The 15,722-nt window shown below is 39.7% G+C and overlaps 1 protein-coding gene and 1 pseudogene across 1 annotated transcript in view; one reads left to right on the top strand and one right to left on the bottom strand.

Moving 5' to 3' along the window:
• Pcsk2 (proprotein convertase subtilisin/kexin type 2) overlaps positions 1–15,722 on the bottom strand; it is a 302,691-nt gene that overhangs the window by 284,682 nt on the left and 2,287 nt on the right. The gene's annotated exons all lie outside the window — the stretch shown is intronic.
• Positions 3,932–5,262, top strand: Wbp4-ps1 (WW domain binding protein 4, pseudogene 1; annotated as a pseudogene).

The raw sequence follows: 15,722 nt of genomic DNA, 5'->3' as shown, positions 1-15,722 counted from the left end.
TCTGTTTCCATGATCTGTCCATTGATGAGAGTGGGGTGTTGAAATCTCCCACTATTATTGTGTGAGGTGCAATGTGTGTTTTGAGCTTTAGTAAGGTTTCTTTTACGTATGTAGGTGCCCTTGTATTTGGGGCATAGATATTTAGGATTGAGAGTTCATCTTGGTGGATTTTTCCTTTGATGAATATGAAGTGTCCTTCCTTATGTTTTTTGATGACTTTTAGTTGAAAATTGATTTTATTTGATATTAGAATGGCTACTCCAGCTTGATTCTTCGGACCATTTGCTTGGAAAGTTGTTTTCCAGCCTTTCACTCTGAGGTAGTGTCTGTCTTCGTCTCTGAGGTGTGTTTCTTGTAGGCAGCAGAATGCAGGGTCCTCATTGCATATCCAGTTTGTTAATCTATGTCTTTTTATTGGGGAGTTGAGGCCATTGATGTCGAGAGATATTAAGGAATAGTGATTATTTCTTCCTGTTATATTCATATTTGGATGTGAGGTTATGTTTGTGTGCTTTTCTTCTCTTTGTTTTGTTGCCAAGACGATTAGTTTCTTGCTTCTTCTAGGGTATAGCTTGCCTCCTTATGTTGGGCTTTACCCTTTATTATCCTTTGTAGTGCTGGATTTGTAGAAAGATATTGTGTAAATTTGGTTTTGTCATGGAATATCTTGGTTTCTCCATCTATGTTAATTGAGAGTTTTGCAGGATACAGTAACCTGGGCTGGCATTTGTGTTCTCTTAGGGTCTGTATGACATCAGTCCAGGATCTTCTGGCCTTCATAGTTTCTGGCGAAAAGTCTGGTGTGATTCTGATAGGACTGCCTTTATATGTTACTTGACCTTTTTCCCTTACTGCTTTTAATATTCTTTCTTTATTTTGTGCGTTTGGTGTTTTGACTATTATGTGACAGGAGGAGTTTCTTTTCTGGTCTAATCTATTTGGAGTTCTGTAGGCTTCTTGTATGCCTATGGGTATCTCTTTTTTTAGGTTAGGGAAGTTTTCTTCTATGATTTTGTTGAAGATATTTACTGGTCCTTTGAGCTGGGAGTCTTCACTCTCTTCTATACCTATTATCCTTAGGTTTGATCTTCGGTCCCTGGCCCAAGAGGAAACTGTACACTGCATCTGGGCACAGAAAGATAGGGGCAGTCAAACTGCAGGAGCCCTGCGGTCCAGACTGCACCCGGATCTGAACAGACACGGTCAAACAGCTCCCTGCACCCAAATCCCGTGGAAGGGAGAGCTAGACTTTCAGAGGGGCAGACACACCTGGGGAACCAGAGGAGAATACTTTCTGTCCACATTTCTGACTCTAGAGGAAAACACCTAGCACCATCTGGGACCCTGCACACAGGGACCCAGGAGAAGGAGGGGTAGGCCCTTCTGGTTCCCATCCACAGGCACACCTGAAAGCCAGTGGACAGGAACACCTACATGACTGAAAGCAGAACACTCTGTTCCCATACCTGGCTGAAAGAAAACAGAAAAACAGGCCTTCAGCACTCCTGACACACAGGTCTATAGAATGGTCAAGCCTCTGTCAGAAATAGCAAAACAAGGTAACACCAGAGACAACCTGATGGTGAGAGGCAAGCGCAGAAAACCAAGCAACAGAAGCCAAGACTACATGGCATCATCAGAGCCCAATTCTCCCACCAAAGCAAACACTGAATATCCAAACATACCAGAAAAGCAAGATCTAGATTCAAAATCACATTTTATCATGATGATGGAGGACTTTAAGAAGGTCATAAATAACTTCCTTAAGGAAATATAGGACAACACAAGTAAACAACTAGAAGCCCTTAAAGAGGAAACACAAAACTCCTTAAAGAACTACTGGAGAAAAAAACAACAAAACAGGAGAAGGAAATGAACAAAACCATCCAGGAGTTAAAAATGGAAATAGAAACAATAAAGAAAGCACAAAGGGAGACAACTCTGGAGATAGAAAACCTAGGTAAGAGATCAGGAGTCCTAGATGTATCACCAACAGAATATAAGAGATAGAAGAGAGAATCTCAGGAGCAGAAGATTCCATAGAAATTATCAACACAACTGTCAAAGATAATGTAAAACGGAAAAAGCTACTAGCTCAAAATATACAGGAAATCCAGGATACAATGAGAAGATCAAACCTAAGGATAATAGGTATAGAAGAGAGTGAAGACTCCCAGCTCATAGAACCAGTAAATATCTTCAACAAAATCGTAGAAGAAAACTTCCCTAACCTAAAAAAAGAGATACCCATAGGCATACAAGAAGCCTACAGAACTCCAAATAGATTAGACCAGAAAAGAAACTCCTCTTGTCACATAATAGTCAAAACACCAAACGCACAAAACAAAGAAAGAATATTAAAAGCAGTAAGGGAAAAAGCTCAAGTAACATATAAAGGCAGACCTATCAGAATTACACCAGACTTCTCGCCAGAAACTATGAAAGCCAGAAGATGTTGGACAGATGTCATACAGACCCTAAGAGAACAGAAATGCCAGCCCAGGTTACTGTATCCAGCAAAACTCTCAATTAACATAGATAGAGAAACCAAGATATTCCAGGACAAAACCAAATTTACACAATATCTTTCTACAAATCCAGCCCTACAAAGGATAATAAATGGTAAAGCCCAACACAAGGAGGCAAGCTACACCGAAGAAAAAGCAAGAAACTAATCATTTTGCAACAAAACAAAGAGAAGACAAGCACACAAACATAATCTTACCTCCAAATACTAAGATAACAGGAAGCAACAATCACTCTTCCTTAATATCTCTCAACATCAATGGACTCAATTCCCCAATTAAAAGACACAGATTAACAAACTGGATATGTAATGAGGACCCAGCATTTTGCTTCCTACAGGAAACACACCTCAGAGACAAAGACAGACACTACCTCAGAGTAAGAGGCTGCAAAACAACTTTCCAAGCAAATGGTCCGAAGAAGCAAGCTGGAGTAGCCATTCTAATATTGAATAAAATAGATTTTCAACCAATAGTCATCAAAAAAGATAAAGAAGGAAACTTCACATTCATCAAAGGAAAAATTCACCAAGATGAACTCTCAATCCTAAATATCTATGCTCCAAATACAAGGGCACGTACATACATAAAAGAAACCTTACTAAAGCTCAAAGCACACATTGCACCTCACAAAATAGTAGTAGGAGATTTCAACACCCCACTCTCTTTAATAGACAGATCATGGAAACAGAAATTAAACAGAGACATACACAGACTAACAGAAGTTTTGAACCAAATGTACTTAACAGATATGTATAGAACATTCTATCCTAAAACAAAAGGATATACCTTCTTCTCACCACCTCATGGTACTTCAAAATTGATTATATAATCGGTCACAAAACAGGCCTTAACAGATACAGAAAGATAGAAATAATCCCATGCGTGCTATCAGACCATCATGGGCTAAAGTTGGTCTTCAATAACAATAAGGAAAGAATGCCCACATACACATGGAAATTGAACAATGCTCTATTCAATGATAACCTGGTCAAGGAAGAAATAAAGAAAGAAATTAAAGACTTCTTAGAATTTAATGAAAATGAAAGTACAACATACCCAAAATTATGGACACAATGAAAGCTGTGCTAAGAGGAATACTCGTAGCTCTGAGTGCCCGCAGAAAGAAACAGGAGAGAGCATATATCAGCAGCTTGACAGCACACCTAAAACTCTAGAACAAAAAGAAGCAAACATTCCCAGGAGGAGTAGAAGGCAGGAAATAATCAAACTCAGAGCTGAAATCAACCAAGTAGAAACAAAAAGGACTATACAAAGAATCAACAAAACCAAAAGCTGGTTCTTTGAGAAAGTCAACAAGATAGATAAACCCTTAGCCAGACTAACCAGAGGACACAGAGATTGTGTCCAAATACACAAAATCAGAAATGAAGAGGGAGCGGGAGGTCCTGGCTTTCGCCACCGGCGGACATCAGTGAACGGGCTCGCAGGCTACGGACGGAGCAGCCGCAATCATGGCCGACTACTGGAAGTCACAACCGAAGAAATTCTGTGATTACTGCAAGTGCTGGATAGCTGACAATAGGCCTAGTGTTGAATTTCATGAAAGAGGAAAGAACCACAAGGAAAATGTGGCCAGGAAGATCAGCGAGATTAAACAGAAAAGCCTGGATAAGGCAAAGGAAGAAGAAAAGGCATCCAAGGAGTTTGCTGCCATGGAGGCGGCTGCCCTGAAGGCATACCAAGAGGATCTGAAAAGGCTTGGCTTGCAGTCAGACATTTCAGAGCCAACTATATCACCAGTCACCAACACTGTCCAGCCCACCCCTACAGCAAATCAACAGAAAGAGAAGAAAAAGAAGAAGAAAAAGAAAGAGGCTTCTAAGGGTAGATGGGTGGAAGGCATAACAGCCGACGGCCACTGTTACTATTATGATCTCGTCACAGGAGCATCTCAGTGGGAAAAGCCAGAAGGATTTCAAGGGAACTTAAAAAAGACAGCAGCGAAGGCCATTTGGGTAGAAGGTTTAAGTGAAGATGGCTACACCTATTAGTATAATACAGAAACAGGAGAATCCAAATGGGAAAAGCCTGATGATTTCATTCCACATGGTGGTGATGTGCTTTCTAGTAAGGACAGTGAAAAGTTACCTGACACCCTAGAAGACTCCAAATCATCCGATTCTCACAGCGATTCTGATGATGAACAGAAGAAAGCGGGAGAGGCCTCTGCAGAAACAAAGAAGCTAATAATCAAGTTTAAGGAAAAAAATAAAAGTACTGAGAAAAGAATTGGCCCAGAAATACAAAAAGAAAAAAACTACTCCAAAACAGAACCCATCAAATACAAATGAAGAAAAACCCAAAACTCCGAAGAAATCGACGAACCCTTATGGGGAATGGCAAGAAATTAAAGAAGAGGCGGAGTCTCAAGAAGAGGTCGATTTGGAACTTCCAAGCACTGAAAATGAATGTCTATCAAGTTCAGAAGCTGGTGCTGGGGAAATCAAAGTGGTATTTAAAGAGAAAACAGTTTCTTCTCTGGGAGTTGCAGCAGATGGAGTGGCCCCAGTCTTCAAAAAGAGAAGAATTGAAAATGGAAAATCTCGAAATTTAAGACAGCGAGGTGAGGACGAGTGACTGAAGCTGCAGGCAGATGAGGCGTGTCCTTTCCAAGCTCCTGCTTCAAATACTGTAGTGCTGCATTTTACATTTATGCTAAATGTTTTTATGTGAATCAAAATAAATCTTCCTTCATGTGGAAAAAAAAAAGAAATGAAAAGGGAGACATAACTACAGAATCAGAGGAAATTCAAAAAATCATCAGATCCTACTACAAAAGTCTATATACCACAAAACTTGAAAATCTGCAGGAAATGGACAATTTCCTAAACAAATACCAGGTACCAAAGTTAAATCAGGAACAGATAAACCATTTAAACACCCCCCGAATTCCTAAAGAAATAGAAGCAGTTATTAAACGTTTTCCAACCAAAAACAGCCTAGGTCCAGATGGGTTCAGTGCAGAATTCTATCAGACCTTCATAGAAGACCTCATACCAATATTATCCAAACTATTCCACAAAATTGAAACAGATGGAGCACTACCGAATTCCTTCTACGAAGCCACAATTACTCTTATACCTAAACCACACAAAGACACAACAAAGAAAGAGAACTTCAGACCAATTTCCCTTATGAATATTGACTCAAAAATATTCAATAAAATTCTTGCAAACCGAATCCAAGAGCACATCAAAACAATCATCCACCATGATCAAGTAGGCTTCATCCCAGGCATGCAGGGATGGTTTAATATACAGAAAACCATCAATGTGATCCATTATATAAACAAACTGAAAGAACAAAACCACATGATCATTTCATTAGACGCTGAGAAAGCATTTGACAAAATTCAACACCCCTTCATGATAAAAGTCCTGGAAAGAATAGGAATTCAAGGCCCATACCTAAACATAGTAAAAGCCATATACAGCAAACCAGTTGCTAACATTAAACTAAATGGAGAGAAACTTGAAGCAATTCCACTAAAATCAGGGACTAGACAAGGCTACCCACTCTCTCCCTACTTATTCAATATAGTTCTTGAAGTTCTAGCCAGAGCAATCAGACAACAAAAGGAGATCAAGGGGATACAGATCGGAAAAGAAGAGGTCAAAATATCACTATTTGCAGATGATATGATAGTATATTTAAGTGATCCCAAAAGTTCCACCAGAGAACTACTAAACCTGATAAACACCTTCAACAAGGTGGCTGTGGATAAAATTAACTCAAATAAATCAGTAGCCTTCTACACAAAAGAGAAACAAGCTGAGAAAGAAATTAGGGAAATGACACCCTTCATTATAGTTGCAAATAATTTAAAATACCTCGGTGTGACTTTAACCAAGCAAGCGATAGATCTGTATGATAAGAACATACAGAAAGAAATTGAAGATCTCAGAATATGGAAATACTTCCCATGCTCATGGATTGGCAGGATTAATATAGTTAAAATGGACATTTTACCAAAAGCGATCTACAGATTCAATGCATTCTCCATCAAAATTCTAATCCAATTCTTCTTAGAGTTAGACAGAACAATTTGCAAATTCATCTGGAATAACAAAAAACTCAGGATAGCTAAAACTATCCTCAACAATAAAAGGACGTCTGGGGGAATCACTATCCCTGAACTCAAGCAGTATTACAGAGCAATATTGATTAAAAACTGTATGGTATTGGTACAGAGACAGGAAGATAGACCAGTGGAATAGAATTGAAGACCCAGAAATGAACCCACACACCTATGGTCACTTGATTTTTGACAAAGATGCCAAAACTATCCAATGGAAAAAAGATAGCATTTTCAGCAAATGGTGCTAGTTCAATTGGAGGTCAGCATGTAGAAGAATGCAGATCGATCCATGCTTATCACCCTGTACAAAGCTTATGTCCAAGTGGATCAGGATCTCCACATCAAACCAGATACACTCAAACTAATAGAAGAAAAAGTGGGGAAGCATCTTGAACACATGGGCACTGGAGAAAATTTCCTGAACAAAACACCAATGGCTTATGCTCTAAGATCAAGAATCGACAAATGGGATCTCATAAAACTGCAAAGCTTCTGTAAGGCAAAGGACACTGTGGTTAGGACAAAACGGCAACCAACAGATTGGGAAAAGATCTTTACCAATCCTACAACAGATAGAGGCCTTATATCCAAAATATACAAAGAACTCAAGAAGTTAGACCGCAGGGAGACACATAACCCTATTAAAAATGGGGTTCAGAGCTAAACAAAGAATTCACAGCTGAGGAATGCCGAATGGCTGAGAAACACCTCAAGAAATGTTCAACATCTTTAGTCATAAGGGAAATGGAAATCAACACAACCCTGAGATTCTACCTCATACCAGTCACAATGGCTAAGATCAAAAACTCCGGTGACAGCAGATGCTGGTGAAGATGTGGAGAAAGAGGAACACTTCTCTACTGTTGGTGGGATTGCAGACTGGTAAAACCATTCTGGAAATCAGTCTCGAGGTTCCTCAGAGAATTGGACATTGCACTACCTGGGGACCCAGCTATACCTCTCTTGGGCATATATCCAAAAGATGCCCCAACATATAACAAAGACACATGCTCCACTATGTTCATAGAAGCCTTATTTATAATAGCCAGAAGCTGGAAAGAACCCAGATGCCCTTCAACAGAGGAATGGATACAGAAAATGTGGTACATCTACACAATGGAATACTACTCAGCTATCAAAAACAATGACTTTATGAAACTCATAGGCAAATGGTTGGAACTGGAAAACATCATCCTGAGTGAGGTAACCCAATCACAGAAAAACACACATGGTATGCACTCATTGATAAGTGGATATTAGCCCAAATGCTTGAATTACCCTAGATGCACAGAACACATGAAACTTAAGACAGATGATCAAAATGCAAATGCTTCACTCCTTCTTTAAAAGGGGAATAAGAATACCCTCGGGGGGGGGATAGGGAGGCAAAGTTTAGAACAGAGGCAGAAGGAACACCCATTCAGAGCCTGCCCCACATGTGGCCCATACATATACAGCCACCAAACTAGATAAAATGGATGAAGCAAAGAAGTGCAGGCTGACAGGAAACGGATGTAGATCTCTCCTAAGAGACACAGCCAGAATATGGCAAATACATAGGTGAATGCCAGCAGCAAACCACTGAACTGAGAATGTGACCCCTGTTGAAGGAATCAGAGAAAAGACTGAAAAAGTTGAAGGGGCTTGAGACACCATATGAACAACAATGCCAGCCACCCATAGCTTCCAGGGACTAAGCCACTACCCAAAGACTATACATGGACTGACCCTGGACTCTGACCTCATAGGTAGCAACGAATATCCTAGTAAGAGCACCAGTGGAAGGGGAAGCCCTGGGTCTTGCTAAGACTGAACCGCCAGTGAATGGGATTGTTGGGGGGAGGGCAGTAATGGGGGGAGGATGGGGAGGGGAACACCCATAAAGAAGGAGAGGGGGAGGGGTTAGGGGGATGTTGGCCTGGAAATCGGGAAAGGGAATAACATTTGAAATGTAAATAAGAAATACCCAATTTAATTAATTAATTTAAGATGAAACAAAGAAAAGAAGTGACCTATCTAACAAGCTGATCAGTATGAGCAGTAAAGTAAGGGAGGTCCTAGGACTCTAATTTTCCCATCTCGCACATCACTGAGTCTATACTCAGTACAATTTGAAATACGTAATTAAATAATTACACTTAAGTAATAGATATTAACATAATTTATCTCTCCTCAACTAAATTGAATATGCTGTGTATGCAGTATTTTTCTTAAGTTCAGCGAATATTATTAGAAAATACCTTTTATATGGCAAACTTATTTGAAGCATAATAATTTTACTTTTTTAAATCACACTCCTCTTTTGTTAAGGTCCATCATGATTAAATCAGGTGGCTGGAAACTTAGAGCCAGTGTGTGTGATGTGAGTCCACTTCTGTAAGTAGTGTGCTGACTTCCCTCCCCTCCTACATGTTCAAGTCAAGGTATCTGTATTGCAATGTTGTAGATGGCTGTCTCTGAGTAACATGATACTTAGGGTCATGTGCCTCTCATGGTGCTTTTTTTTTTTTACTCAGCACTTTAGAAGATAATGAACTTGGGAAATAAAAAGATGAGTATGGGATTTAATGTCAATGTCAGAGTTCTAAAAGAGGAGTGACCCAGATCTTGCCCTTCTCCCTCTGTCCTTGTTGAGCTAATGTCAATATCCTGTGAAACCCTCAGTTTTCAGTTCAAGTCAGACTTTGTGCCACTCTTTCAAACACTGTTGTGAGGGCTTGTTTCACTTGGCTATGCTCATCAGATGATTTCACCACATCGCTCTCCCTAAGACATTGTGGTCAAATTAACTTTGGGATTAACAACTCTGGAATAATCTGACAAATCAATGTCATTATTTTTATATTAGTTTCACCTGTTCATACACATCAGGATAGCAGCATTAACTCAGTTGTGCTTTCTTGCCTCCTTATCCATTTGTGATCTTGTAAATCACTAAACGGAATTTACTACCAACACACTTCAACAAAGAAAGTCAACTATAATACCTCTTTTTTTTTTACTGTCACAGGGAAAAACTTTATTTAGATAGAAAATGAAACTGTACAAGTACAGTAAAGTTTTTTTTCCCAAATAATGGATCTGAGTGCCAATGTGAGATAAAACAGGAGAAAAAACTTAAGCTTCTCCCCCGCCATTTTTGGTAAAACCTGGCTTTTTTGGGATGTTATGGATGCAAGTAGAATTACAGCAAACTCAACTGTAATCTCAGTCATCACTGTGTTCTATAGCATGATCTATAGCCTTAAGAGGTCCTGAAATAGATCTATATTTCCAGTTTCATTCAGTCGAGAAAAGAAGCACCACCCTCTCCCCTTCTGTGTTCAGTCATACTTTAATCACAGATTTTATTGTTTTCTGTGCAAAGATGTCCTCCAATTCACTCCAGTTAATTCTCAAGTTGGGAATTGTAGGGAAACAGAAGTGTGAGAATGGCTCACTTGATGGTTGTCAATTGCTTTTACTTCCTGGCTGAACTCTTTCTTACAGAGAAAAGGATCCTATAGGGCTAGTTTTCTGGAACCACACTTCTTCTAGCACATTCTTTGTGTGCTTATGGCCAAATTATCACCTTGTGGTCCAAGAGTTTCATTATTGAAGAAGAGCACATTGAGCCTCTATTATGAGTAGCATTATTAGATGCAGTAGCAGGATGGATCTTTGAGAGAGTTTTTTGTTATTTCTAGAGAAAACAAATTAAAAAATTTTTAGAGAGTTCACTGACAACATGAGATAAGGACATCCGACAGGAGCTCTGAAAGGCTCTGGGAGATTATTTTTGTTGTAATTTGGCTTGGCTGAGTTGTAAGGTTAGAGGCTGAGTCTAGCAATATAAAAGGGGGATATTTATTGATAGCACATTAACCTGGGGAATGCTGATATTTGCCTGGGTAGTGCTGACTGCTCTAAAGATAAGCCTCCAAATCTCAGTGCCCTACCATAACATTTCATTTCTCACTCAAGGAAAATCTGCAGGGTCAGCAATGAGAAATCTGAACTCCTTCCATTCTGTGACTATGTTACTGTCATGATTTAACTTTCAAAGTTGATCTTCTCAATATCATTCAGCCCCAGAAGAAAAAGAACATGAAGAGTCATTTGGTATGGGCTGTTTTTTAATGCATCAGGCATGAGACATTAAAGACAGGATATATTATTTCTGCTTACACAAGATGGGTTAGAAATGTTACAGGCGGACAGTTGTCTACAGTCCACATTGAGAGATGTACATTTACTGAAGCTCAAAGATAGGGGGAGGTGAGTTTGACAATTAAAGTTTCAACTGCTCCTATAGGTATCTTTCTGGAAAGTGGGTCTCCACTGGCCTGGGTTAGCTAGTTCATGGAAATAATTCTCCTCTCTAAAGCAGCTAGCCAGTTAAAATTTCTCAGGAGGCCAGAATAGCCAGCTGCAACAATTACCATGGTCTGTGATAAACTAACTTCATGGATATCTTGGTTTTATTGCTGGTCCACAGATGGGTTGTTATTGGGTGGTGGCCTATTTTTCCCTAATCTATTGCAAATCTTGTGAAAGTTCAACACATGACTGCTTCCTTGTGTAAAAGGGTGCCACTATACCATTGATTATTAACACTACCAATAAAAGATGGCCTAATTCTATGCACCAAGTACTGTGTTCAGATCCTTCACACACTACATCAGATTTTGCAGCAATAGTATTTTAAATAGTGCTTTTAATTTTTTCCAAATATTATACGCGTATACAATGAAATATGATATCTACTTCCCATTTCTCCTCTTTCAGCTCTCTGAATTTCCCCCACAACAAGTCCCCTCCTGTACTCATGAATTTTTTTGTTTGTCTGTGATAACTCGTTAAATCCAGCTATTGCTCTTCATATGTACATGTATGTGGGGTCATCCATTGGTGAGTAAGAAACCTACTAGAGGTTACATCTTCAAAAAGGAATGTTTCTCCCAACTCCAGCAACTGCCAATCCACTGACTATAGCTCCTTTGTTAAGGAATAGAGGCCTGGAGATTATCTACCAGGTCTGTGATGAAATTTGTGTTGGCTTGATCTCATATAGGTCTCATACAAGTAACCACAACTGTCATGAGCTCAGGATTATGACAGCATTTCACAGCACTTCTTCCCATCACGTGTCTCTTATATTTGCCCTATCTCCTTCCATGGTGTTCCCTGAGCCTCAGTGATGGTTGTGTTAAAATAGATGTCTCATTTAGGGCTGAACCCTTAGTCTCTCATTCTTAGCCCTCTGAGCAGTTATGAATAAATGTTGAATGAAAGAGTATCCAAGTCACAATATGTTGTGAGACATTTCACTTTAGGTGTTCATCAGGTAAAGCTGCAGTGGAAATTGAAAGGCGGTATGACCACATACCCACAAGAGTGGTTGAGATATCAAAGAGGTGTGAGATATCAAAGGCTGGTAAGGGAGTGGAGTAACTGGAGCCCCCATGCACTGCTGGTCAAATGTAAAATGTCAAAATTGCTTTGAGAGACCTTGTGGCTGCTTGGTTGTTGTAGGCAAAGTCTGAGATGTACCTCAAGACTTCTGTTTCGTACTTCTATTATAATCTCCTCCCTTGAGTAACACAGTGTGAGGTGGGACTATTAATAGATTTCACTTCTGTGCTTATATTACAAAATTTTGGAGGTAGTAATCAAACATATGTAGGCTACCAAACCAGTTGGTTTTCAGAAAAACAAATCAGAAAATAAATTATCATGGTGGCCCTGAGCTAATCAGGTTGACCTAAGAAAGGGACAGAGCCTTTCCAAACAAGATATTTGAATGGCTAACGTGTGTGAAGACCTGTGAAGGGAGGCTGCTGTGAGTCAATGAAGGTGGCCTCTAAGAGCATAGCCTTTCTCCAAACAGCAGCCAATGAGGAAATGAAGATTCCAGGTCTACATCCACAGGGAAGAAAATGCTTCTGAAAATCTGGTTATTTATTGATCATGGTTATAGGTGAGGGCATTGGCTGATGCTTTAATTTTATCTTTTGAGGACTTTAGCAAAGGACTCTACTAAAACCTACCAGACAATTCAGTTCTACAGGATGTATGTCATAGGGAGTCGTTTCACAGCGTTCTAGATTGCTTTCTGTTGCTGTGATAAACGCCACCACCAAAGGAAGGCAATTGTTAATTTTGCCTACGATTCCAGGTTGCAGCCCATCCATCATTCAGGGACACTAAGGAAGGATCTCAAGGAGGAACTGGAGTAGAACTGATGGAGAAACACTGCTCACTGGCTCCTGTGTTCATACTCAGCAAGCTTTCCTATACAACTTAGTAATTCCTTGGGGGTGGCACCTTCCACTGTAGGCTGAGCCTTCCCACATCAATCAAACATCAAGACAATTCCAACAGAACTGGTCATAGGCCAATCTGATCTGGGAAGTTCCATCATTTGAAACTTACTCTTCCCAGGTGACTCCTATTTGTGTCAAGTTGGCAATGAAACCCCACCTGGACACATAGCAATAGAAATCTAATGCTACTCCCTAAACAAGTATATGCACAAATCGTGGACTCCAGTTTAGTAATTTCTAACAGAAAGGCACATTCGTGTCTACCCAAATTACATGCACTGCTGCCTATTAGTATCTACTGGGGGCTTGCGCCAGCATTCCTGGTGCCTAAATTCGAAATGCTTGTTCTCTTATACATAAAATTGTACACAGTCAACACACATACTTTTTAAGTACTATAAATAATGTGTACTTACTTATAGCACCTAATACAGTGTAAATGCTGTGTAAATAGTAAACAAATCAGGAGAAACAAGCTAAGGAATATCTGTTCAGTACAGATGCACCTTGGGTTTTTCCCCCACCCCTGGTTGAGTCTGCAGATATGAAGCCACCTGGATATGGAGAACCAGCTGGGCTCTGGTATCTCCCAAAGTGATATGTTAAATTATATATCCACAAAGTACAATGATCCAAAATTTATTTTTATTACCTGGTAGCACAATTACTAGTATATCACCTCTAGAACTGAAATATCCTTACACATATAAAAATGATCATGCAATATTATCTATGAAAACACTACAGAGTTAGCTCTCCATCCATAAAAATTCAAACATATAATAAAACAAAAAATGGCCTAGCAATATTGAAAATATTAACTCTTCAAAGAACTCTACTCTTTTCTTATTTTGCTCAATTTTCTTCCCACACACAATTGGCTGAAACTGTGATATGGAATTCATTATTTTGACAAGTAATTTTTTATTTCCATTTTAGAGGAGTCAAAAATAGTGTTCTGAGAAGCGGGAGGTGCTATTTGAAGTCAGATTTGTCACCACTGAGTTCCTTGTACATAGCATCTTGATGGACATGGTTTTGGGTGAGGACAAGGTCAAAATAAAATAGAAAAAAAGACAGGTATTTGACTCGATTTCCTGGAGAAAACATAAATATTTGCTTTCTACCTGGTCCTCTAGTGATGAAATCATTAAATCATGAATAAAACCTTTCCCAGGATTTCATGCCCAGCACATGTTCATATCTAAATAGTAAACAAATGGTACTTATAGCACAGGTAAAGAAGAATGGGAAAGGGAAGGCAAAAAACTCTTTTCAAAAAACATTTTCAAAATGCTACCTCCAAAGCAAAGTTCTTGGCAGTCAGGGATGGCTTCCTGGAAACAGCTAGTAATCCAGGGAATTTGGATTTATAGTTGAGTTATTTCCTTTGCCAATACAATGCAGTTACTTAATATCTTAGAGCTTTGGATTTCATCTGAGGGTTGATGCTCGCAATTCTACTTATTTTGTAAGGTGGGGATGAGATACCCTGTAACACAGAAGGCTCCCCTCATCTGCATCCCTGCCCCTTCCTATGTATGAATAACTATGTATGTATGTATGAATCTTTCATAGCTGACATTGAGCCAGAGAAGATTAGGAGGGCCGCTAAGGCTTGGAGAAACCACAGAGAAGGATGTCTTAGAGTCTAAAATGCAAAATACATGATAGAAAGTTGGGACAAGTGTAGAGCAGTGCAATGGGACCAAGAGAGAAGAGTGCCTGAAAAACAGAGTCAAATGACTACATTCTCTAAAGGCTGTTGGGCACAGCGGTTTGCTGGATAAGTCAAGGAAATCAGGAATTCAGAGGATGTTGGCTCTGAACATTTGACTTCCCACAAGTGACTGAGGATAGGACAGAGGGTGGCAGCAGTTCCTGCCTTGTGGATTGCTGGGAGAAGGAAAGCTCTTCATGGCTATAGCATCAGGCAAGATTTAGGTCCAGGTCTTGAAGGATCAACATCATGTAGATCAGGAGAAGGAAAAGAGGGCTGATTGGAGGACTGGATCTCTTTGTGCATTGCACCACAAAGCTTCTTCAGGCAGAAGTACCTTGTCCTACACAGATTAGCCCTTGAATATGTATCGGCAAAAGTCTAGGATTTGGTTAGGAGGTACTATCTGAGAGGATAAGGAGAGGCAAAAAGAGACACCACAGCAAAAGCCTAATTGCAGCTTGATATTGCAATACAAAATCAGTGACCTCCTCTCCAAGAAAGAATGGAATAGGGAGAAATAGTCATCCCCAAAGTACATGTGTCCTTTGGTTCAAAGTCTACCCGAATTGCTGGTAAACGATAAGATTACCTCTATACTTCCTAGCTTCAATCTCTCCATCACAACTGTTAAGCGCTCATTGAGTTATTCATTGCCATTAGGAAAAAAATTATTGGAAATTGATGAGGTTAGTAGCCATTATTTGGCCTGGCTATACCTTCCTTTGGTTTAGTTTTTAGCATCAGATCCCAAGGATGTGTTTTTCAAGGGGGAAAGAAAAGGAGATGGAAAAACATTGCCACAGACAGGGTCCGCCTTCCTGTCAGAAAGGGCTGACACAGAAGGCACCCACAGGTAGGGGAACATAGGTACTGAAGAATTAAAGGTCTTGCTGCCTCTTCCCTTTGTAAGTTAGCCCAGCCTCAAAAGCCCTGTCAATGCCTAGCAAGGGTTTTCTAACAACAAAAGCATTCTTGCTGTTGTTGAGATTAAATAAGAATGTATTTAAGCAGGCTAGAGAGAGAGAACTCACCAATTAAGGGTGCATACAGTTCTGAGGGCTCACATG

The sequence above is a fragment of the Rattus norvegicus genome, chromosome 3 (assembly GCF_036323735.1).
Source record: "Rattus norvegicus strain BN/NHsdMcwi chromosome 3, GRCr8, whole genome shotgun sequence".
Taxonomy (NCBI): domain Eukaryota; kingdom Metazoa; phylum Chordata; class Mammalia; order Rodentia; family Muridae; genus Rattus; species Rattus norvegicus.
Note: the sequence above shows the minus strand (reverse complement) of the source record. Positions and strands in the feature narration are given on the sequence as shown.